This window comes from Chrysemys picta, chromosome 17 (assembly GCF_011386835.1).
Source record: "Chrysemys picta bellii isolate R12L10 chromosome 17, ASM1138683v2, whole genome shotgun sequence".
NCBI lineage: Eukaryota > Metazoa > Chordata > Testudines > Emydidae > Chrysemys > Chrysemys picta.
Window position 1 is genome coordinate 8,120,671 of NC_088807.1, and position 24,880 is coordinate 8,145,550.

Genomic DNA, 24,880 nt, shown 5'->3' on the forward strand with positions numbered 1-24,880 from the left:
TTCAGTGTTGGTCTTTAGTCTTGCTTTTCTTATTTTGTCTGTGTTGCTTTTATAGCCAAAAGTCATTAAAAACCTTTTTAAAGGAATAATTAGTACACCTCTACCCCAATCCAATATAACACAAATTCGGATATAACGCGGTAAAGCAACGCTCCGGGGGGCGGGGCTGCACACTCCAGTGGATCAAAGCAAGTTCAATATAACACAGTTTCACCTATAACGCGGTAAGATCTTTTGGCTCCCAGGGACAGCGTTATATCGAGGTAGAGGTGTAGTTTTAATTTCTCTTATACAGGCACTACTCAACCTCATTACATCTGTGTTGGGCAGTGGGAAGTAGCGATCACCCGGGGCCCAGTTAGGGTCCTGACGCGTGTCTCCTTCTTCCTTTATCTCAGCAGGCTGCAGCATCCCGCAGCCAGGGGCTGGCACGGAAAAGCAGGGCTGAGCCATTGTCCAGGCTTGAGCTCTTCGTGTCCTTTCCAATTCCAGGTGAGCCCGGAGCCTCTCCCCAAAGGCAGCTCTTAGCCGCCACCTGCCGCACTCAGCCCTTTGGCGCCAGGCAGGGCCGTGCTGAGTTCACAGCAGGCCAGGGAGACACGAGTGTCCCGTGATCAGCGCTGGGGCTTCCCTTGGCTCTCTGGACCCTCTGCTGATTTGGGTCGGTTTCAGTTCTTTAGCGACCCAGTCACGCCAACCAGCCAGCGAGGGGCCTTGCTTCTGCTGGGCTCCAAGAGCAGCATTAACCCCTGTGTCCCCGCTGGGTAGTGATACAAACCACAGCGAGAACCTGAGGCACACACAGGAGTCGTAAAAATAACACAGAAAATTCCCACTTCATCACCTCCCTTCCCCCGGGGCCGCGTGAGGCTTTGGGTGATGGGCTGCAATATGAAGGGTGAACCGCTGCCCTGGCTCCTCCCACCCCATCTCCTGGGCTCTGTGCCCCACCCCTGGGTACTGCACCCCACCCCCTCGGCTCTGCGCCCCACCCCCTGGGCTCTGCGCCCTACTCTCTGGACTCTGCGCCCCACCCCCTGGGCTCTGCGCCCCACCTGCTGGGCTTTGTACCCCACCCCCTGGACTCTGTGCCCCATCCCCTGGGCTCTCCACACAACTCCACCAACCCCTGGGCTCTTCCCCCCCCCCATCCTCTGGGCACTGCAGCCCCCACCCCTGGGCTCTGGCCAGGGACAAAGACATGCAGAAGCTCCAGCGGGATGCAGCCCCCAGGGCTAAATGAACAGGAGCCCCGCCCTGCAGCTGGGTGGGGCAGCACCTGTCATGCGGGGGAGGGGAGCTCCCTGCCCCTGCTGCCCTTCCCAGGGGAAGAGCTCACCCTGCCAGGTGGGAGATGCCTAGGTTCTGCATGGCCTGGTTTGGAAGCAGAGGGCCCCTGTCAGGGTGTGTGCTGGGGCTGCAAGGGCCGAGCAGGGGGTGGCTCTGCACCACATGGCAGACACCCTAACGGCCTGACCATGCCAGCAACCTGGCAACAGGGGCTCCAGCATCTCTGCCCTGGGCTGGGCAGCTCTACGCCGGGGAGATCGGCTCATGGCATGTCCTCCGTGACAGAGCTTGGGAAGCAGCCGGCGACCCCAGCAGGTCACCACCTGCTCAAAACCTCATTACTCCTGGGCATTAACACCAGCTCCCCTGAGCGCAAAGGCCCTGGGAACTGCCAGCAGGAAGGAGCTGGCGAGCCAGGCAGGGCATCTGGGAGCCATGGGCAGGAGAGGACTAGGTAGGATATTAAGAAACACTATTTCACTAGGAGAGTGGTGAAGCACTGGAATGGGTTACCTAGGGAGGTGGTGGAATCTCTTTGACAGGGCCTTAAAAACCTCTAAGGATGGACTCACAGGTCGTGCCCATTCTTGGCCCTGTGTGGTACCTAGGGGGGAACCCCCTTCAGTGTTACAGCCCTTCTTGGGGGTCCACTCTCTCTTGGGGGTTAAGCCCCTCCACCTCCTGGAACTGCACCTCTCTGAGCCTTAGCACACCTGTGTCTCGCCATGGGCCCCCTCAGGGGGTCCACTCGCTCTGGACCCCCGGGGCCTCCACTCCCAGACGGAATATTGCAACCCCATTCTCTAGACTCGAGTGACTCTCAGCCAGTGTAAAACAGGAGGGTTTATTGAGTGTCTGAATACAGCATAGGTAACTCTCAGGGCCCCCAGGCCTGGCCTCCCACAGCACAGCAAATCCAAGCCTCCCCTGCATCCAGATGGGCTCTGCCTGCTCTCTCTCTCCAGTCCCGAGCCCCCCTGCTTCCCAGCTGGGCATCTGATATCACCAGCCCCAAACCCCGCCTCTGTCCATTGTCTTCTATCCAGGTGTCAAGGCTGTATCCCCACTTTGAACTTTAGGGTACAAATGTAGGGGCCTGCATGAAAACTTCTAAGCTTAACTACCAGCTTAGCTCTGGTTCCGCTGCCACCATCCCAAGGCTAATTTCCTTCCCTGGGTAGCCTTGAGAGACCTTCACCAATTCCCTGGTGAATACAGATCCAAACCCCTTGGATCTTAAAACAAGGAGAAATTAACCATCCCCCCCCTCCTTCCTCCCACCAACTCCTGGTGAATACAGATCCAACCCCCTTGGATCTAAAACAAGGAGAAATTAACCATTCCCCTCCTTCCTCCCACCAACTCCTGGTGAATCAAGATCCAAACCCCTTGGATCTTAAACAAGGAAAAATCAATCAGGTTCTTAAAAAGAAGGCTTTTAATTAAAGAAAAAGGTAAAAATCATCTCTGTAAAATCAGTATGGAAATTAACCTTACAGGGTAATCAAACTTAAAGAGCTCAGAGGACTCCCCTCTAGTCTTAGGTTCAAAGTACAGCAAACAAAGATAAACACTCTAGTAAAAGGTACATTTACAAGTTGAGAAAACAAAGGAAAACTAACACGCCTTGCCTGGCTATTTACTTACAAGTTTGAAATAGGAGAGACTTGTTTAGAAAGATGTGGAGAACCTGGATTGATGTCTGGTCTCTCTCAGTCCCGAGAACGAACACACTCCCAAACAAAGAACACAAACAAAAGCCTTCCCCCCCCCAAGATTTGGAAGTATCTTGTCCCCTTATTGATCCTTTAGGTCAGATGCCAGCCAGGTTACCTGAGCTTCTTAACCCTTTACAGGGAAAAGGATTTTGGAGTCTCTGGCCAGGAGGGATTTTATAGTACTGTACACAGGACAGCTGTTACCCTTCCTTTATAGTTATGACACCAGGTAAACAGGGTTGCCTGGGCCTCCTCTCCTCTCTTCACAGCCCATTGTCCTCCCACTGGCCAAAACTGGCTGTAAGTCCTGAGCTGGGCCTCCCGGTCACCAGTCACTGGGGTATCCATTCTCCAGGCCATTGGTCCGAAGTTCTGTCGCCACTCCTCTGTAACAACAAACTCCCTCTGTGACGGGTTGGATCACAGAAGCCCCCTTGGGAACTGCCAACTGATGTGCCAAGACTACTTTTGCCCCTGCTTTCCTTGCCAGCTTGGGACTCCAGCACCCTGTCTTGTTGGGCCAGACACACCAGTCTGCTCCAACACAGACCCAGGGTCTGAACCATGTGCCGCAAAGCTGCAGACCTAACTGAAAGCAACTTAAGAAGCTTATACAGGGTAAACTCATAAATTGTTCACCCTCTATAACGCTGATAGAGAGATATGCACAGCTGTTCCCCCCCCCTTCCCAGTATTAATACATACTCTGGGTTAATTAATAAGTAAAAAGTGATTTTACTAAATACAGAAAGTAGGATTTAAGTGGTTCCAAGTAGTAACAGACAGAACAAAGTGAATTACCAAGCAAAATAAAATAAAACATGCAAGTCTAATCTAGTACAATAATAAAACTGAATACAGATAAAATCTCACCCTCAGAGATGTTTCAATAAGTTTCTTTCATAGACTGGACACCTTCCTAGTCTGGGCCCAGTCCTTTCCCCTGGTACAGCCCTTGTTCCAACTCACGTGGTAGCTAGGGGATTTCTCATGATGGCCGCCCCCTTTGTTCTGTTCCACCCACTTATATATCTTTTGCATAAGGCAGGAATCCTTTGTCCCCCTGGGTTCCCACCCCTCCTTCTCAATGGAAAAGAACCAGGTTAAAGATGGATTCCAGTTCAGGTGACATGATCACATGTCACTCTAAGACCCCAAACCGTCATTCCTCCCAGCCTGACTCACAGGGAGGCAAACAGAGTCATCCACAGTCAATTGTCCTGGTTAATGGGAGCCATCAAGATTCCAAACCACCATTAATGGCCCACACTTTGCATAATTACACTAGGCCCTCAGGGTTATATTTCATATTTGTAGTTTCAGATACAAGAGTGATACATTTATAGAAATAGGATGAACACACTCAGTATATTATAAGCTTTGTAATGATACCTTACAAGAGACCTTTTGCATGAAGCATATTTTAGTTACATTCTATTCACACTCATCAGCATACGTTCATAAAATCATATAGAGTGCAATGTCACACCCCCTCCCATCAACTCGTTAAACCAGTAACACCCAGGGAAACAGTCCCACCCCCTCTGGATGCAAACCATTGGAAAAACAAGGAAAAACCAAGAAAACCCCCCACTTCGTCACAGGCCCAGCTTGACAAAGCCCTGGCTGGGGTGATTTAGTTGGTGTTGGTCCTGCTTTGAGCAGGGGGTTGGACTAGACGACCTCCTGAGGTCTCTTCCAACCCTAGTATTCTATGATTCCCATGCAACATTACCAGGTTAATACTTCCTTCTCCATCACATCTCTTCCCTCTTCGAGACTAAAATGAGCAGGGTCACTGTAACCAGTGACCTGGGGAAATTCAGGCCCCCGTCTCCGGGACAACGCATCAGCTATCATATTGGCACTTCCCTTCACATGGACCACGTCCATGTCATAATCCTGCAGGAGCAGGCTCCACCTCAGGAGCTTGGCATTGGCTCCTTTCATCTGGTGTAGCCATGTCGGGGGAGGAGGGTGGTCAGTGTATACAGTGAAGTGTCGCCCAAATAGACATGGCTGTCGTTTCTTAGGGCCCATACCATAGCCAGGCATTCCTTCTCTATGGCTGTGTAGTTTTGCTCATGAGGTAACAACTTCTTGCTCAAGTACACGATGGGATGTCTCTCCCCCTTTTCATCAACCTGCATTAACACTGCCCCCAGCCCCATGTCTGAGGCATCGGTCAACACCATAAAGGGCTTATCAATGTCTGGGTTTACCAGAACTGGGACACTGACCAGAGCCTCCTTCAGCGCAGAGAGCCCTCTGGCACTGCTTGATCCAGACCACCTTGTCTGGCTTCCCCTTCTTGCATAGCTCAGTGATGGAGGCAGCTATAGAGCTAAAGTGGGGCACAAATCTTTGATAATACCCCACCATCCCAATAAAGACTTGGATCTGCTTTTTGGTTTGGGGAGTGGGCCAGTCTCTGATCGCCTCTCCCTTGGCTGGTTCTGGCTTTAGGCAGCCGCTCCCCACCCGGTGACTGAGGTAAGATACTTTGGCCATCCCCACCTTGCACTTCTCAGCTTTTATGGTCAGCCCAGCCTCCTGGAGTCGGTCCAGCACTTGTTTAACCTGGGACAGATGGTCCTCCCAGGTCTGGCTAAAGACACAGATGTCATCAATGTATGCCATGGCAAAACTCTCCATCACCCTCAGTAGCTGATCCACCAGGTGCTGGAAGGTAGCAGGCGCCCCCGTGAGGCCAAAAGGCAGGGCCAGGAACTGAGAGCCCCAGAGGGCAGATGCTGAGGCCCAGATGTGCCAGTCCCCACATTTCTCCCGCAAGCACCAGAGCAGGGCTGACATGAAGTTGGATTCTTGGTCTGTCAAGACTTCCTTAGGGAACCCCATGTAATGATGCTGGTTCTGGCAGGAGACTTCTGAGAGTGTCAATTCAAGACAAATTGCTCAGAGCAGGGCAGTTACAGCCCAAGCATGGGGTTTTTCCACCTCTAAGGCAAACCAAACCAGCCAAACAGAGGAGACTTTGGTTTTATCTCACTGGCTAACCATAAGTCACACAAATAATTCCCTTAGACACTCCAGTTTCCCAGTATCACCACCAGTGCCACTCATTATGGGGACGAATGGTTATGAAAACCAATACCCCAGTAAAAGAAAAAAAGGTTCTCTTGATCCTAAAGGACCAAGCCCCAGACCCAAGTCAATATATAAATCAGATCTTACCCACAAATCATGCTGTTGCCAATCCTTTAGAATCTAAAAGTTTATTCATAAAAGGAAAAAGATATTGATGAGAGCTAGAATTGGTTAAATGGAATCATTTACATACAGTGATAGCAAAGTTCTTGGTTCAGGCTTGTAGCAGTGATGGAATAAACTGCAGGTTCAAATCAAGTCTCTGGAATACATCCACAGCTGGGATGGGTCATTCAGTCCTTTGTCCAAAGCTTCAGTTTGTAGCAAAGTCCCTCCAGAGGTATGAAGCAGGATTGAAGACAAGATAGAGATGAGGCAGCTGCCGTTTATAGTCTCTTCCAGGTGTAAGGACACCTCTTTGTCCTTACTGTGGAAAATTACAGCAAAACAGAGTTTGGAGTCACATGGGCAAGTCACATAACCATGCATGACTCAGTTCTTTACAGGTGGCAGCCATGGCCCACATGCTACCTTGCACTTCCCAGGAAGACTTCTTATGTGGATTGGAGTTTTCCAAGATCTATTGTCGATTAAGTGTTTCTTGATTGGGCACTTAATTTGCACATTCCTGTCTCAAGAAGCTGACCAAATGCTTTACTAAGGCTATTTCAGACTCAAAACATGTTGCGGGGAGGGATAGTTAGTGGTTTGAGCATTGGCCTGCTAAACCCAGGACTGTGAGCTCAATCCTTGAGGGGGCCATTTAGGGATCTGGGGCAAAAATTTGTCAGGGATGGTACTTGGTCCTGCTGTGAAGGCAGGGGACTTGACTCCATGACCTTTCAAGGTCCCTTCTAGTCCTACACTTCTATGATTCCGTGAGATACAAGTACATAGCCAATATTCATAACTTTAACTATGCAAATGATGCATGCATACAGATAACATAATCATAATCAACAAACCATAACCTTTTCATAGACACCTTACTGGAAAAGCTTTGTACAATATTTGCTGCAAATATATAACAGTGGTTGCAACAATGATCTGTACAGTTACAGATTGTGTCAATAACATCACACCCCACTCAGCTGAAAATGGTCAGCAGCACATCTGCCACGGTGTCCGCTTCAATGGAAGCTAAGGGCACTGCCTCGGGGTAGCGGGGTGATGAAATCTATCACCACCAGAATGTATTTCTTCCCCAACCGGGTCATCTTGCTAAGAGGTCCCACTATGTCCATTGCCACCTTCTGGAAGGACTCCTCTATGATGGGCAAGGGTCTCAAAGCTGCTTTCCCTTGTCCCGGGCCTTCCTCACCCTATGACAGGGGTCACAGGATCTGCAATACTGTTGGACAATAGTAAAGACCCCAGGCCAGTAAAAGTTCTGTAGAAGCCTCTGCCTGGTGCGCCAGACTCCCTGATGCCCTGCAAGAGGGATGTCATGGGCCAGGTACAGTAGTTTGCGGCGATACTTCTGGGGGACCACTAGCTGCCTCTGGATCCCCCATGACTCCACGTCCCCTGGGGGAGCCCATTCTTGGTACAGGAATCCCTTCTCCCACAGGAACCTCTCCTGCCAACCTCTCCCCAGGGTCTGTGCCACACTGAGGCCAGCCAGGTCCCTTAGCTTCTGCAAGGAGGGATCTCTCTGCAACTCGGCTTGGAACTCAGTGGCTGGGGACATGATGGGGACCTGCTCTCTCTTGCCGGCTCGGTCTGAAGCCGCAGCCTCCCTGAGCCTTGTCCCTGGGCACTCCCTCCCCACCGGGGTAGGGTCCTGTGCCTCTGGTAAGGAACCCTCCCCGAGGTTAGGGCTCAGTGCCCCTCGCCGGCTCTGGCTATGGGTCACGACCAGGGTGTTCTGGGGGTTGTTTAGCCAGTCCTCTAGGTCCCCCCACATCAAGACCTCAGTGGGCAAATGGTTGTGCACCCCCACATCCTTGGGGCCCTCCTTGGCCACCCATTTCAGATGTACCCTCACCACGGGCACCTTGAATGGGGTCCTGCCCACCCCTGTCAGGGTCAGGTAGGTGTTGGGCACCACCCGATCTGGAGCCACCACCTCGGGCTGGGCCAGCATCACCTTCGCGCCCATATCCCAGTATCCATTGACCTTCCTCCCATCCACCTCCAGGGGAACAAGGCACTCGCTTTGCAGGGACAGTCCCACGCCCACCCTATAAACGGAGAACCTTGAGTCCGGAGCATCCAGCCATCCAGAAGAGCTGGTCTGGGAAACTTCTCCCTCCTGAGCAGCTGGGAAGCCTGCCGCTTGTCCAGCTGGGTCCCTACCCAGTTAACCCTGTGTGGGTTCGGTCTGCTCAGTCTGTCCTTGAGCTTGGGGCACTGGGTCCGTATGTGGCCTCTCTGGACACAGTAATAGCAGCTCATGTCCCATTGATCCCCTCGAACGGGTCAGTTGGTCCTGATGCCGGATGCTCCCCTTGGGAGGGGGTTCTCCATATTCCCCCTTTGGGAGGTTCCATGGTGACTCTCTCTCTGCATCATGGTGGGCCTGTTCCTTTGGGACTCCCCCCTGCGACCTCTTGACTGCCTCGTCACAAACTCGTCAGCCAGGTGTCCTGCATGTCGCGGGTTCTCTGGCTTTCTGTCCTCCAACCATAGCCTCAGGTTGGATGGGCACTGATCACACAGTTGCTCCAGAACAATTAGGTCAAGCAGGTCCTCCTTCGTCTGGGCCCCATCTGCCCACTTGTGGGCATATCCCTGCATTCAGTTGGCCAGTTGTAGATATGTGACCTCAGGGGTTTTACGCTGACTCCGGAACTTTTCCTGGTACATCTCAGGAGTCAGCCCAAACTAGTGTAGCAGGGCCTTTTTGAATAGTTCGTAGTCCCCTCTCTCCGCCCCTTCCATTCGGCTGTACATCACTACGGCTTTGGGGTCCAGTAAGGGGGTGAGAAACCGGAGCCTGTCTGCAGGGTCAACTAGGTTCAACGGGGACAGGTGAGCAAAGCCCACAGGTAAGTGGGGAACATGGAGACCTGGGAGATGGGTCGGAAACAAGAGGGCGTGTGGGCTATATTGGCAGAGAGAAAAGAGGGTCAGGACAAAACTGGGAGGCAAGATCAAACCAGTATCTCAGATGTCTATATACAAATGTGAGAAGTATGGGTAATAAGCAGGAAGAACTGGAAGTGCTAATAAATAAACACAACTATGACATTGTTGGCATCACTGAAACTTGGTGGGATAATACACATGATTGGAATGTTGGTGTGGATGGATACAGCTTGCTCAGGAAGGATAGACAGGGGGAAAAGGGAGGAGGTGTTGCCTTATATATTAAAAATGTACACACTTGGACTGAGGTGGAGATGGACATAGGAGACGGAAGAGTTGAGAGTCTCTGGGTTAGGCTAAAAGGGGTAAAAAACAAGGGAGATGTCATGCTAGGAGTCTACTACAGGCCACCTAACCAGGGGGAAGAGGTGGATGAGGCTTTTTTTAAACAACTAACAAAATCATCCAAAGCCCAAGATTTGGTGGTGATGGGGGACTTCAACTATCCAAATATATGTTGGGAAAATAACACAGCAGGGCACAGACTATCCAACAAATTCTTGGACTGCATTGCAGACAACTTTTTATTTCAAGAAGGTTGAAAAAGCTACTGGGGGGAAGCTGTTCTAGACTTGATTTTAACAAATAGGGAGGAACTCGTTGAGAATTTGAAAGTAGAAGGCAGCTTGGGTGAAAGTGATCATGAAATCATAGAGTTTGCAATTCTAAGGAAGGGTAGAAGGGAGAACAGCAAAATAGAGACAATGGATTTCAGGAAGGCGGATTTTGGTAAGCTCAGAGAGCTGATAGGTGAGGTCCCATGGGAATCAAGACTGAGGGGAAAAACAACTGAGGAGAGTTGGCAGTTTTTCAAAGGGACACTATTAAGGGCCCAAAAGCAAGCTATTCTGCTGGTTAGGAAAGATAGAAAATGTGGCAAAAGACAGCCTTGGCTTAACCACGAGATCTTGCATGATCTAAAAAATAAAAAGGAGTCATATAAAAAATGGAAACTAGGACAAATTACAAAGGATGAATATAGGCAAACAACATAGGAATGCAGGGGCAAGATTAGAAAGGCAAAGGCACAAAATGAGCTCAAACTAGCTATGGGAATAAAGGGAAACAAGAAGACTTTTTATCAATACATCAGAAGCAAGAGGAAGACCAAAGACAGGGTAGGCCCACTGCTCAGTGAAGAGGGAGAAACAGTAACAGGAAACTTGGAAATGGCAGAGATGCTTAATGACGTCTTTGTTTCGGTCTTCACCGAGAAGTCTGAAGGAATGCCTAACATAGTGAATGCTAATGGGAAGGGGGTAGGTTTAGCAGATAAAATAAAAAAAGAACAAGTTAAAAATCACTTAGAAAAGTTAAATGCCTGCAAGTCACCAGGGCCTGATGAAATGCATCCTAGAATATTCAAGGAGCTAATAGAGGAGGTATCTGAGCCTCTAGCTATTATCTTTGGAAAATCATGGGAGACGGGAGAGATTCCAGAAGACTGGAAAAGGGCAAATATAGTGCCCATCTATAAAAAGGGAAATAAAAACAACTCAGGAAACTACAGACCAGTTAGTTTAACTTCTGTGCCAGGGAAGATAATGGAGCAAGTAATTAAGGAAATCATCTGCAAACACTTGGAAGGTGATAGGGAATAGCCAGCATGGATTTGTAAAGAACAAATTGTGTCAAACCAATCTGATAGCTTTCTTTGATAGGATAACGAGTCTTGTGGATAAGGGAGAAGCTGTGGATGTGGTATACCTAGACTTTAGTAAGGCATTTGACACGGTCTTGCATGATATTCTTATAGATAAACTAGGCAAATACAATTTAGATGGGGCTACTATAAGGTGGGTGCATAACTGGCTGGATAACCGTACTCAGAGAGTTGTTATTAATGGTTCCCAATCCTGCTGGAAAGGCATAACAAGTAGGGTTCCACAGGGGTCTGTTTTGGGACCGGCTCTGTTCAATATCTTCATTAACGACTTAGATATTGGCACAGAAAGTACGCTTATTAAGTTTGCAGATGATACCAAACTGGGAGGGATTGCAACTGCTTTGGAGGACAGGGTCATAATTCAAAATGATCTGGACAAATTGGAGAAATGGTCTGAGGTAAACAGGATGAAGTTTAACAAAGACAAATGCAAAGTGTCAGAGTAGCAGCCGTGTTAGTCTGTATCCGCAGAAAGAAGAACAGGAGGACTTGTGGCACCTTAGAGACTAACAAATTTATTAGAGCATAAGCTTTATGCATCCGAAGAAGTGGGCTGTAGTCCACGAAAGCTTATGCTCTAATAAATTTGTTAGTCTCTAAGGTGCCACAAGTCCTCCTGTTCTTCTTTCTGCAAATGCAAAGTGCTCCACTTAGGAAGGAAAAATCAGTTTCACACATACAGAATGGGAAGAGACTGTCTAGGAAGGAGTACAGCAGAAAGGGATCTAGGGGTTATAGTGGACCACAAGCTAAATATGAGTCAGCAGTGTGATGCTGTTGTAAAAAAAGCAAATGTGATTCTGGGATGCATTAACAGGTGTGTTGTGAGCAAGACACGAGAAGTCATTCTTCCACTCTACTCTGCTCTGGTTAGGCCTCAGCTGGAGTATTATGTCCAGTTCTGGGCACCGCATTTCAAGAAAGATGTGGAGAAATTGGAGAGGGTCCAGAGAAGAGCAACAAGAATGATTAAAGGTCTTGAGAACATGACCTATGAAGGAAGACTGAAAGAATTGGGTTTGTTTCGTTTGGAAAAGAGAAGACTGAGAGGGGACATGACAGCAGTTTTCAGGTATCTAAAAGGGTGTCATAAGGAGGAGGGAGAAAACTTGTTCACCTCAGCCTCTTAGGATAGAACAAGAAGCAATGGGCTTAAACTGCAGTAAGGGAGGTCTAGGTTGGACATTAGGAAAAAGTTCCTAACTGTCAGGGTGGTTAAACACTGCAATACATTGCCTAGGGAGGTTGTGGAATCTCCATCTCTGGAGATATTTAAGAGTAGGTTAGATAAATGTCTATCAGGGATGGTCTAGACAGTATTTGGTCCTGCCATGCGGGCAGGGGACTGGACTCGATGACCTCTCGAGGTCCCTTCCAGTCCTAGAATCTATGAATCTATGAATAACCCTGTGCAGCTTGCAGGCCTTCTCAAAGGCAATCAGGAATTCATCTATGTCTTCCCTTTCCTTACGCTGGGCCAGGATGCACTTATCAAAGCTCCATGCAGTCCTGGGTCCCCCCTCACAAACCACAGCAGGGGGGGTCTCTGATCCTCAGCCTCGCCAGCTCCAGTTCATGCTGATGCTGTTTTTCCCGTTCTTCTCACTCTTCCTGCAGTTCCTGCTGCCTCAGCTCCAACTCTTTTAGTTTTAGCTCCCTCTCCTCTTCCAGCTGCCTCAGCTCCAGGGATGGGGAGCTCCGCTGGGAGGATCCCCTGCTGGCCAGAGGGGTCACAGTGCCCTCGGTATTCGCTGGGCTCCTTCCAGCCCCTCCCCTAGGCATAGGAAGGAGGGGTCTTGGAGCGCCCTCAGCAGCCATCTGACCCCTCCCAGCCAGGACAGACACTGGGATCCATCGCCTAACATCAGCCAGGCAGCTTCCCTCAGAGACAAGGAGTGACTCCTCCAAGTAGGGGGACCAGACGTCCCGATTTTATCGGGACTGTCCCGATATTTCCTTGTTTGTCCCGCGTCCCGACCGACGTGCGGTCGGGACGCGGGACAAACAAGGAAATGCTCCGGAACCTGGAGCCCGGAAGTGCTCGCACCTCCCCCCCCCGCCCCGACTCCGCCCCCTCCTCCCCGATTGGCTCCCTCCCCAAATCCCCGCCTCTTCCCCGGGCTCACCATTCCTCCTCCCTCCACAAGCGCTGGAGGGAGGCCCGGGAGACGCAGGGGAAGCGTGGGGCCAGGGTGAGTAAGAGTCCGGCCTGGTCCCGAGCAGGCAGGACTCAGTCGGGCGGTAGGGAGAGGAGGGGGGCGGCCCGCGGGGCCAGGCGGCGGCTGTTCTCCCCCCGGGCAGCGGGACTCGGGAGCAGCCGCTGCTGCAGCTCCCACTGCAGCGGGGGGAGGAAGCGGCCGATGGCCAAGCTCGGCGGCTGCGGCGCCCCCGAACCTGGGCCTGCTGCGGGGACCCAGCAGTGCACACCCTGGGCCCAGTCCCTGGCCAGTCGCGTCTGGGCTGCTGCCCAGCTGGTACTATCCCACGGCACCCCCGGGGCGGAGGCATCGGCAGCCCAACCCCGTTCGTTCCCCTGCGGGACCCGAGCGGGACGGGGGGGCTGGGGCCCACTGCCCCCACTCCGGGGCTGCCGCGGGATAGTACCAGCTGGGCAGCAGCCCAGACGCGACTGGCCAGGGGCTGGGCGCAGCGTGCGCACTGCTGGGGCCCCGCAGCAGGCCCGGGCTCGGGGGGTTCGGGGGCGCCAGAGCCGCAGCCGCCGAGCTTGGCCATCGGCCGCTTCCTCCCCCGTGGCAGTGGGAGCTGCAGCAGCGGCTGCTCCTGAGTCCCGCTTCCTGGGGGGGTGAGAACAGCCGCCGCCTGGCACCGCGGGCCGCCCCCCTCCTCGCCCTACCACCCAACTGAGTCCTGCCTGCTCGGGACGAGGCCGGACTCTCACTCACCCCGGCCCCGCGCTGCCTCTGAGTCTCCCGGGCCTCCCTCCAGCACTTGCGGAGGAAGGGTTTTTTTTGTTGGTTTTTTTTGGCCCCGCCCCCGCCACGCCCCTCCCCCCGCGTCACCCTCCCCCCGTGTCCCGATATTTGACTTGGGTGATCTGGTCACCCTACCTCCAAGCGATCTCCCTCCTCCAGCTGGGCGATCAACTGTTCTTTGGTGAGCCTCCCAATGTGCAGGCCCCTCCGCTTGCACAGCTCGACCAGGTTGCTCTTAAGGTGCTTACTATACATCTTCCTGCTGGCCACTCGCCGGCCTGTAGACTCACAGCTCCCCACGGTCTCCTGGGGTAACCCCTTGTGTGCCAGCCCTTCTCCAGGTCACCACCTCTCTCCCAGGGTCGAGCCGCAAACTCCTCAGCCCCTGAGACTGCTCCTCTCTGAATCTTCAGCACACCCGGTCCCTGTCAATCCCCCTTCATTTTATTTTTCCCCAGTCACTTACTGCACGAAGCGCCGTCTACGCAGTGCAGTAGATCCCACCACTGCCACCAGTTGTCACAGAGTGTGGGGAAATCAGGGCCCCATACCCCCACTTCCTGCAATTCACCGTGACTCTCAGCCAGCCAGTAAAATGGAAAGTTGATTGGACAACAGGAACACTGTTCCAAACAGAGCTTGTAGGTACAACCAGGACCCCTCAATCACGTCCTTCTGGGGGGCAGGAAGCTTAGACCCCAGTTCTGGGGGTTCCCTCCATTTCCCCAGCCAGCTCCAAACTGAAACCCCCCTCCTGCAGTCTCCCTCAGCCTCCCCCCAGCTCCTCCCTGAGCCTTTGTCCAGTTTCCCGGGCAAAGGTGTCACCTGGCCCCACCCCCTCCTGGCTCAGGTTACAGGCTCAGGTATTGTCCCTCAAGTAAAGTCACCCCCTGCTATCCCATCCACAATGCAGACAGTCCCAGTAAAACTAGATGACATTCCCAGGTCAATCCGCCCCGTTCCCTATGGTGTCACACCCTGGCATCCCGCCCCTCCTCAGGGCACTTGGTCAGCTCCCTCCCCAGCACCCCTCCCCTCCTTGGGATACAGGATCAGATCCTTCCCCAGCGTCACTTCCCTCCTCGGGTCACATGATCCACTCCCTCCTCAGAATCCCTCCCTGCCTCTTAGAACAAGGTCTACTCCCTCTCCAGCACCCCTCCCCTCCTCAGGTCTCAGGGTCAGCTCCCACCCCTGTGCCCCGCCCCTCCCCTCCTCAGGGTACAAGTTCCTCTCCCTCCACAACACCCCTCCTCAAGACACAGGGTCTGTGATTGCTCTCTATAAGTATATGTGACAATGCGGTTCTGGCGGAACCCAACTGAGAGCGCCAACTCAGGACAAATTGCTAAAACAGGGCAGTTACAGCCCAAGGCTGGGGTTTTTTCACCTCTAAGGCAAATCAAACCAGCCAGACTAGGAGGACTTCGGTCTCATCCCACTGGCTAACCGCAAGTCTCACAAGCAATCTCCTTAGACACTCCAGTTTCCCAGTATTACCACCAGTGCCACACGTTATGGGGACAAATGGTTATGAAAACCAATACCCCAGTAAAAGAAAAAGGTTCTCCTGATCCCAAAGGACCAAGCCCCAGACCCAGGTCAATATACAAGTCAGATCTTACCCACAAATCACACTGTTGCCAATCCTTTAGAATCTAAAATCTAAAGGTTTATTCATAAAAGGAAAAAGATAGAGATGAGCGTTAGAATTGGTTAAATGGAATCAATTACATACAGTAATGGCAAAGTTCTTGGTTCAGGCTTGCAGCAGCGATGGAATAAACTGCAGGTTCAAATCAAGTTTTTGGAATACATCCCCAGCTGGGATGGGTCATTCAGTCCTTTGTTCAGAGCTTCAGTTTGTAGCAAAGTTCCTTCAGAGGTAAGAAGCAGGATTGAAGACAAGATGGAGATGAGGCATCAGCCTTATATAGTCTTTTCCAGGTGTAAGAACACCTCTTTGTTCTTACTGTGGAAAATTACAGCAAAATGGAGTCTGGAGTCACATGGGACAGTCCCTGCATACTTTGCTGAGTTACAAGGTGTATCTGCCTTCTCTCAATGGGTCCATTGTATAGCTGATGGTCCTTAATGGGCCATCAAGCAGGCTAGGCAGAGCTAATCTCAGCTTGTCTGGGATGTCACCCAGAAGCATAGCATAAGTTTGCCATATAGACAGTATAGAGCCAATATTCATAACTTCAACTACAAAACTGATACACACATATAGACAGCATAATCATAACCAGTAAACCATAACCTTGTCCTAGACACCCCATTTGACCCCCTTTATACAAGATTTGGGTGCCACTACAGGACCTTGGTTGCAACAATGATCTATACGGTCCCAGTTTATGTCAATAACATCACAGTATACCAGAGGGATAAATACCAGGGAGGGAGAGGAATTATTTAAGCTCAGTACCAATATGGACACAAGAACAAATGGATATAAACTGGCCATCAGGAAGTTTAGACTTGAAATTAGACGAAGGTTTCTAACCATCAGAGGAGTGAAGTTCTGGAACAGCCTTCCAAGGGGAGCAGTGGAGGCAAAAGACATATCTGGCTTCAAGACTAAGCTTGATAAGTTTATGGAGGGGATGGTATGATGGGATAGCCTAATTTGGGCAATTAATTGATCTTTGACTATTAGCGGTAAATATGCCCAATGGCCTATGAGGGGATGTTAGAGGGGGTGGGATCTGAGTTACTACAGAGAATTCTTTCCTGGGTTTCTGGCTGTTGAGTCTTGCCCACATGCTCAGGGTTTAGCTGATCGCCATATTTGGGATCGGGAAGGAATTTTCCTCCAGGGCAGATTGGCAGAGGCCCCGGGAGGTTTTCACCTTCCTCTGCAGCGTGGGGCACGGGTCACTTGCTGGATGATTCTCTGCACCTTAAGGTCTTTAAACCACGATTTGAGGACTTCAACAGCCCAGACACAGGTTAGGGGTTTGTTACAGGAGTGGGTTGGTGAGATTCTGTGGCCTGCGTTGTGCAGGAGGTCAGACTAGACGATCATAATGGTCCCTTCTGACCTTAAAGTCTATGATTCTATGATTCTATGATACTTCCTCCCCAGCGCCCCTCCTCTTCTCGGGCCACAGGGTCAGAACCTTCCCTGGTGTCCCTTCCCTCCTCGGGGCACAGAGTCAGTTCCCTCTCCAGCGCCCCTCCCCTCTGTTATGTAAAGCCTCCGCTCAATCCAGTAGAATGCAATTGTAAGATCTGTAACTTTGCAGTCATTGCTAGTATGATCATTAAGTTCTGTAACTTTTTGCAAACTTTGTAACTTTAGTTATTGTTAGCATAGCCTTTTAAGTTTTGTAACTTTCACAAGCTTTGTGACCTTTTCAGTTACCATTTGTATGAACCTTCCAGCTTTGCAATATTCCATCACCCGATCAGAGAGAATGTGAACAAGGGAGTGTGTGTGGGAGATAAGGGAGAGTGAACAAGGGAGTATATGTGGGACTGGGCCGAGAGAAACCCCAAGGAGAAAAGAGCCCAGAGCCAGGAGCCAGATGTGTCTGATGTAATCTGCCCTAAGAAGGCAATCATGGGGTGCTGTAAAGAAAAGAAGAACCTGATATGCATGAAAGAAACAAGGTCTGGGAATGCTTCTCAGTGACGGACACAGAAGGAAAACTCAGTGTACGCAACAAATCCCTCCCCAGCGCCCCTCCCCAGCGCCCCTCCCCAGCACCCCTCCCCTCCTCATGGCACAGGGTCCACTCCCTCCTCAGAACCCCTCCCCTCCTTGGGGCACAGGGTCCTCACCATCCCCGGCGTGCCCCTCCTCAGGGCACATGGTCAGATCCTTCCCCAGCACCCCTCCCCTCCTGAGGGCACAGGATCAGCTCCGTTTCCAACCCCCTTCCCCTAGTCAAGGTGCAGGGTCCATTCTCTCCTCAGCACTCCCCTTCCTTGGGGCCCAGGGTCACTCCCTCCCCAGCACCACCCCCCCCCCCCCGACCTGTGGAGGACGGGAGCTGCAGAGGGTGCCATGAAGGGGAGGAAAGGGCTCCCAGACACATGGTCCCCCCTTCCCTGACTGTAGGGGCCCAACCACCCGCTCAGGTTGGGCAGGGGAGCTGTGCACAGGGGGACAATGGGGACCCCTCGGGAGGAGGATCTGCCTCACCTGCACCAGAACAAAAAGAGGATGCCCCTCCAGCCCCCAACTCCAGGACACATGGTCACAGCCCAGAGACGCTGGGAGAGGTTACACTGGCCCAGTGCCGGCAGGGAAACCAGCCAGTCATGAGGGAACGGGGACAGCTGCTGAGAGCAGGGGGCTGGGAGCCAGGACTCCTGGGTTCTATCCCCAGCCCTGGGAGAGACTGACTGTGGGTACGTCTTCACTACCCGCCGTATCGGCGGGTAGCAATCGATTTATCCGGGATCAATATACCGCGTCCCGTTAAGACGCGATATATCGATCCCCGAACATGCTCACCGTCAACTCCGGAACTCCACCAGAGCGAGCGGCGGTAGCGCAGTCGATGGGGGAGCCGCGGCCGTCGATCCTGCGCCGTGTGGACCCCAGGTAATTAAATCTTAGATACTTCGACTTCAGCTACACTAATTGCGTAACTGAAGTTGCGTATCTGAGATCGATCCCCCCCCGCCCCCAGTGTAGACCAGCCCTGTGATGAGTGGGGTGTGTGTGCTGTCTGATTGTGACTGTTGCCATCTACTGGCCGAAGCCGGGACTCCCAAAGCCTGCAGGAGCTCACTGTCTCTGGGCCAGTTCTGGAGGCAGCACCTTCCTTCCTTAGGCATTGCTGTGCCTGGCCACTCCGGACCCCTCTGCCCACAGCTCTCGGGAACTGGGCTGCTCCCGGAGCATCAAGCTGTGAACCAGCTGGGGTGAGGCCTGTGCTGGGTGCTGGGTGAGGCCTGGGCCCACCTGTGCAGCGCTGAGCGCTTGACAGACACAGGCAGATACGGGGCAGTCGGTCATCCAGCGGATTCAGCTCTTTATTCACATCTGCTCAGCTTGGGATGGCGTGTGGCACACGGGGCTCTCCCCCTTCCAGCTCCTGCCTCTCCATGCAGCACAGACCCCATCCGGGAGAGACAGTCGTGTGTCCTGGCCCCCGAAGGGGGGGTGCAGCCCCACCCTGGCAGTGGCGAGGTTTATCAGGGACGACTCCCTTGGCCGCAGTTGGAGCAACGGCCAGGAGACCCATGTTCCGAGTGGGGCCTGCCAGGGCGAGCTGCCCCACTGCTAGTGAGACACGAGCCCTGGTCCATGCCAGCTTTGTGCTGCAGCCCACAGAGTGTGGCACCCAGTGGGAGGGGAATGCCCTGGGCGCCTGCGTTCATCCCTGAAATGGGAATCCCCCCAGGCACTCACCAAGCCATGCCCCTGCACAGCCGACAGTCATCCCCAGGCTGGGCGGGCAGGGCTGGGGAGTCTGGCAGCAGAGAGGAAGGGCCAGGCAGCAGGGGGGATGCACTGAAAGCTCGGGGACGGGGGGAATCAATGGGAAGCTGTGGAGGAGCTGTGGCCGACTCAGTTGTCCTGTGGGAATAAGAGAGCACAGGTGGTTAGGGAGCACTGCCCAGGGCCTCGGGCGAGGGATACAGGGAGTGCCAGGCACCTCACCCAACTGTGTCTTCTGCCAGCCCCAGCCTCACCCCTTCACTGACACAGCCAGTGCCTATAGCCACTCCCTGCCTGGACCCAGGAGTCCTGGCTCCCAGCCCCCCTGCTAGCTGCCTGGATCCCACTCCCCTACCAGAGCTGGGATAGAACTCAGGGTCCAGGCTCCCAGCCCCCCTGTTCTAGCCCCCTGGACTCCACTCCCCTCCCAGAGCTGGGATAGAACCCAGAAGTTGTGGGGCTCCCTGTATCTCCCTCTCCCTGGGTGTGGGCATGCACCTGGCACACCACGCTGATGTCCTCCCGGTGGGTGCAGTTGTGGTAACTCCATAAGCGGTGGGCACAGTTCTGCAAGGTCTCCTCAGCGCCTTTGCAGTGGATGTCGTCCAGCCAGATTTTCCCCATACCCTGGCCAAAGCGGGGCCGGTCCTGCAGCTTTGGGGCCAGTGGTTTGGTTGAGCCACAGCCCAGCTCCCGGCAGACCACTTGGGCGTTGGACACCGACCAATCGTTGTCACACACGGTGCCCCACAGCCCATCATACCGCACCTCCAGCCGCCCGGAGCACTTGCCTGGGCCATCCGCTAGCCGCAGTGCGAAGGGCTCTGCGAGGAAGTGGGGGGTCAGCTGGGTCGGTGCCCCAGTACATGCTGGAAAGGCACGGCCTGGCTGGTGGAGGGGGCTTACCCGGCACTGACTCCCACATGGCAGGGGCGCCAGTGCTGTGCTGTCTGTGCCCTGTGTGCCCAACCAGGAAGGGCAGCTGTTGCCAGGCTCAGCTGGGGCCACGGCACATGCTGCCTGACCTGGGCCTCTGGCAGGGGGTGAGGGCCTGGTGCCAGCGCTGCTTTCTCACCTTGGCACATGACTCGGGGGGCTAGATTAAGTGTGAAGACGCCATGGGTTGGCAGACTTGGCAGCTTCTTGCTGAGAATTGCAGGGGAAGAAAGGGGTGTTGGCAGGGGACCAATAGCTGGGGTTTCTGCTCCCTTTGATCTAAGATAATGTAGCTGGCAGATCCCAGCGCTGAGTGAGACTGCAGCACAAGGAGAAACCAGAGCTGCTGGGAGAAAAAGATGATGCCATTTTCCCAGGGGTACGTGCTCCATTGCAATTAGTCACAGCTCACATAGGGCAGCTCCTACTGCCATGCTCCCGTTTGCTCCCATTGTGTGCTTGAACCCATAGGACATTGGGACCAATACCAGGGTGTATCCGGACGCCTGGCTCCCCATCCTGTCCTTTGTCCTTAAGCTCGTTCTCTTCCCCATTACCACTTGCTCCCACTTCCACTCAGCAACATGTGCATTGAACACCCAGAGCTTCCCGTTGGCCATGTCGTCACCTCAAGCAGCCCCCTTGCTCCCGTTGCATGCTGGGATCTGCTCTCGGCTAACCTCCACTCTCCTATTGCATGCTGCAACCTAACTTCAAGCAGGTGCCTTAATACCGTTGCACTCTGGGACCTGTGCTTGGGCAGGTGACTTTCCAAAGGGTGGCCGTGGTCACCTCTGCTCAGGCCCCAGCTGTGATCGGGTTGGAATCCTGGCCTGGGCTCTGGCAAAGGGCAGTACTCTTGGGGCCAGAGATACATACCTGAGGAGGCACCTGGGGAGAGACAAGGGGGAAGCTGTCAGGAGCAGAGAGGGGCCCGTGCACCCCAAAGCCTCCCGGTCCCAAGGCACCTGCAGGAAAGTGGCGCCGGGTGGAGCAGAGTCCAGAGCAGTTAGAGCCAAACACAGCAGTGACACGTGCTGGGACCCAGGGGAATGGGGGAGCCCCAGGAAGCCCAGGCCGGCTGCCCATCGGCTGCTCTGCCCTACTCCTCACCCTGGTGCACAGAGCAGCCCCATGAGGGCACTGCCTGGCCCCACCAGCACAGACTGAGGCCTCTCCCTGTAGGGCGACTCGGCAGGGCAGGGCTCAGCCACATCCCCTGTTGAGGGGGGAAACAGGCGAGCTCATTGTACCCCCACCAGGGAGCAAGGGGACAAGAGAGGGAACAGCAAGGCCGCTTAGTAAGAACTGAGCACCCCACCTTGGGACCCCAGACATCCTCCCGTCCCTCCCTTAGAGCCAGGGCTCCCCAGGCTGGCTCACCTTGGCAACGGGCCCCTGCGTCACACACGGTGCCCCAGCGCCCGTCCAGACGCACCTCCACCCACCCAGCGCAGCGGTGGGGGCCACCTACCAGCCTCACCTCTGGCAAAGCAAACACAGCTGCTGGGACACCTGTTCCGGGGCTGCGCGGGGAGACCCCAGGGGCTGCAGGGACTGAAGGCCCAGCTCAGCGCGAGGCATTTCTAGCGAGTGCAGAACAGGGCAGAATGGGCTTTCTCACGACACTAACCCTGGGTCCTTCTCCCGCACCTCCCTCCTGCCACATGCTAGACAGACAGGTCACTGAGCCCAGGAAATAATGTAGCAGCAGTGCTCCTGCTTTACAGAGGGGAAACTGAGGCACCGAGACAGGAAGTGACTTACCCCAGGTCATATAGTGTGCCTTTTGCAGAGCAGGGAATAGAACCTGCTCCCCCTCCCCACCCCACTCCCTGGCCAGAGACAGGGACAGAACCTGGCCCCCTCCCCCTGCTATAATCATCGGACATCAGGACGAAGACAAGGGTGGATGGCCCCATCCTGTCCCTTATCCATAAGCTCGTTCTCCTCCCCATTACCCCATGCTCCCATTTCCACTCAGCAGCATGTGCATTAAACACCCAGAGCTTCCCGTTGGCCACGTCGGGCATGTTGTCACTGCCCTCAGGCAGCCCCCTTGATCTCATTGCATGCTGGGACCTGCACTCAGGCAGCCACCTTGCTCCCATTGCATGCTGGGATCTGAGCTCGGCCAACCTCCTCACTCCTATTGCATGCTGGAACCTAACTTCAGGCAGGTGCCTTAACACCGTTGCACTCTGGGACCTGTGCTTGGGCAGCTGATTCTCCAAAGGGCGGCCGTGGTCACCTCTGCTCTGGCCCCAGCTGTGATGCCAGGGGGGTTGGGATCCTGGCCCAGGCTCTGGCAAAGGGCAGCCCCCTGGGGACCAGAAATACATACCTGAGGAGGCACCTGGGGAGAGACAAGGGGGAAACTGTCAGGAGCAGAGGGTCCTGTGCACCCCAAAGCTTCCCGGTCCCAAGGCACCTGCAGGAAAGTGGCACCGGGCGGGGGAAACAGGTGTCAGGGACTCGAACCCAGATGGCACGGTTCGTTGTCTGACCACAGAGAGACAGGCAACACCAGCAAGGTCCAAACACAAGCTCTTTATTGAAGAGTGCACACAACAATAGAGCGTGGCCCGTCTCCACTGAGAACCAGCCCTGATTACAATAACTAGTAAGGTTATATAGACAGTTCTGTCATGTAGGGTTACCATTCGTCCGGATTTACCCGGACATGTCCTCCTTTTTGTGCTAAAAATAGCGTCCGGGGGGGAACTTGTAAAGCACTCACAATGTCCGGGATTTCCCCCCTCCCCTGGCAGAGCAGAGCGAGCGGCTGGGAGGGCTGCAGGAAAGTCCCGGGCTGGACTCTAGAGCAGCTGTAGAGGAGCCGGATCCGCCCTGCATTCTGAGCCAGCAGCTCTCCCCTGCAGCCCGGTCCGGCAGCACTGTGCAGGGCCAGGGACCGGGTTTTGTTGTGCTGGGGAGCGCAGCCACGTGTCCGGCTCGGCTTGCACAGAGCCCAACACCCTGTTCTGAGCAGCAGGGTAAGGGGGCCAGGGGGCAGGAGAAGGGGCAGGGAGGTTCTGGAGGGGGCAGTCAAGAAACGGGGGGGGGGCTTTTGGGGGGGAGTGGAGAAAGTTTTGGGCAGTCAGGGTACAGGTAGGGGGTAGGGTCCTGGGGGGCAGTTGGGGGGGGTCTCAGGAGGGGGCAGTCAGGGGACAAGGAACAGGGAGTCTTAGGTAGGGGGTGGGGTTCTGGAGGGCAGTTAGGAGCAGGGGTCCCAGGAGGGGGCAGTCAGGGGACAAGGAGCGGGGGGTGGGGGGCTGGGAGTTCTGGGGGGGAGCTGTCAGGGGGCAGGAGTGGGGAGAGGGATCGGAGCAGTCAGGGGACAGGGAGCAGAGGGGTTTAGATGGGTTGGGAGTTCTGGGGGGGGCTGTCAGGGGGCAGGAGTGGGGAGAGGGATCGGAGCAGTCAGGGGACAGGGAGCAGAGGGGTTTAGATGGGTTGGGAGTTCTGGGGGGGGCTGTCAGGGGGCAGGAGTGGGGAGAGGGATCGGAGCAGTCAGGGGACAGGGAGCAGAGGGGTTTAGATGGGTTGGGAGTTCTGGGGGGGGCTGTCAGGGGGTGGGGAGTGGTTGGATGGGGCGTGGGAGTCCCAGGGGTCTGTCTGGGGGTGGGGGTGTGGATAAGGGTTGGGGCAGTCAGGGGACAAGAGGCAGGGAGGCTTAGATAGGGAGTGGAATCCTGGGGGGCAGTTAGGGGCAGGGGTCCCAGGAGGGGGCAGTCAGGGGACAAGGAACGGGGGGAGGGTTGGGGGTTCTGGGGGGGCGGGAAGTGGGAGGGGCAGGGGCGGGGCTAGGGCAGGGCTCCTCCCGTCCTCTTTTTTGCTTGCTGAAATATGGTAACCCTACTGTCGCGTCATAGTTAAAACAACCCAACCCCCCTTTATTAGTTTGAAAGCTTCTAATATTCATGCATATCTATCTTCTTTGACACTACAAACAATTCGTGATGCCTCAGCAACTTCTTATGAGCTTTGTTGTCATGCACCAGAAACTAGGAGAAAGGAGGGAGTTGAGTACAGATGAAGAACAGAAACAGGGAGTGGAGACTGCAAGTCTCCATATGTCCAAACAAACTGTTCCTAGCACTTCTGGTACAAGAATGCAGCCCCCACCTCTTATCTCATTCTTTGAAGCCCAAGCAAGCATGTCTTCATGTTTCACAGAGAGACAGGAATGGCCCAGCAACTACTATTAGCCTCATTTTGGCTAAGCTGGCCAAACAACCTGTTCCATACTCCATTTTCTTGAGCCTAACACAGGCAAGCTCATTGTACCCCTACCAGGGAGCAAGGGGACATGACAGGGAGCAGAGCCCAGGCCCTGCTTGTCCCACCCTCCAGACATGTCAGGTCCCCTCCCTGCTCCCTGGGCAGACTGTGCAGTGCTCACCCAGCAAGGCCGCTCAGTCAGAACTGAGCACCCCACCCTGGGACCCCAGGCATCCTCCCATCCCTCCCTTAGGACCAGGGCTCCCCAGGCCGGCTCACCTTGGCAACGGGCCCCTGCATCCTCATCATGCTGGCAGAGGTCCCCTGGATCCATGTACGGGCAGCTCCCCAGCGCCGCCTCTGTCCCCTGGCACTGCACGTCCATCATCAGGACAGGGTCTGACTCGTTGCCCGGGCCGAACACTTTACTAGTCAGCGCTTCCATGGCCGGCCCACAGCCCAGCTGCCTGCAGACCACAGCCACGTCGTTCAGGTCCCAGCCGTCGTCACACACGGT

The 24,880-nt window shown here is 54.2% G+C and overlaps 1 protein-coding gene and 1 long non-coding RNA gene across 10 annotated transcripts in view; both read right to left on the reverse strand.

Moving 5' to 3' along the window:
- The window catches only part of LOC101937993 (deleted in malignant brain tumors 1 protein), a 179,975-nt gene that overhangs the window by 98,637 nt on the left and 56,458 nt on the right, over window positions 1-24,880 (reverse strand). The window lies entirely within an intron of this gene.
- LOC135976165 (uncharacterized) lies at window positions 15,249-21,496 on the reverse strand. Its single transcript, XR_010593368.1, has 3 exons — window positions 19,702-21,496; window positions 19,174-19,341; window positions 15,249-17,378 (listed from the first exon to the last, which is right to left on the reverse strand). It is a non-coding gene; the product is annotated as an uncharacterized LOC135976165 (long non-coding RNA).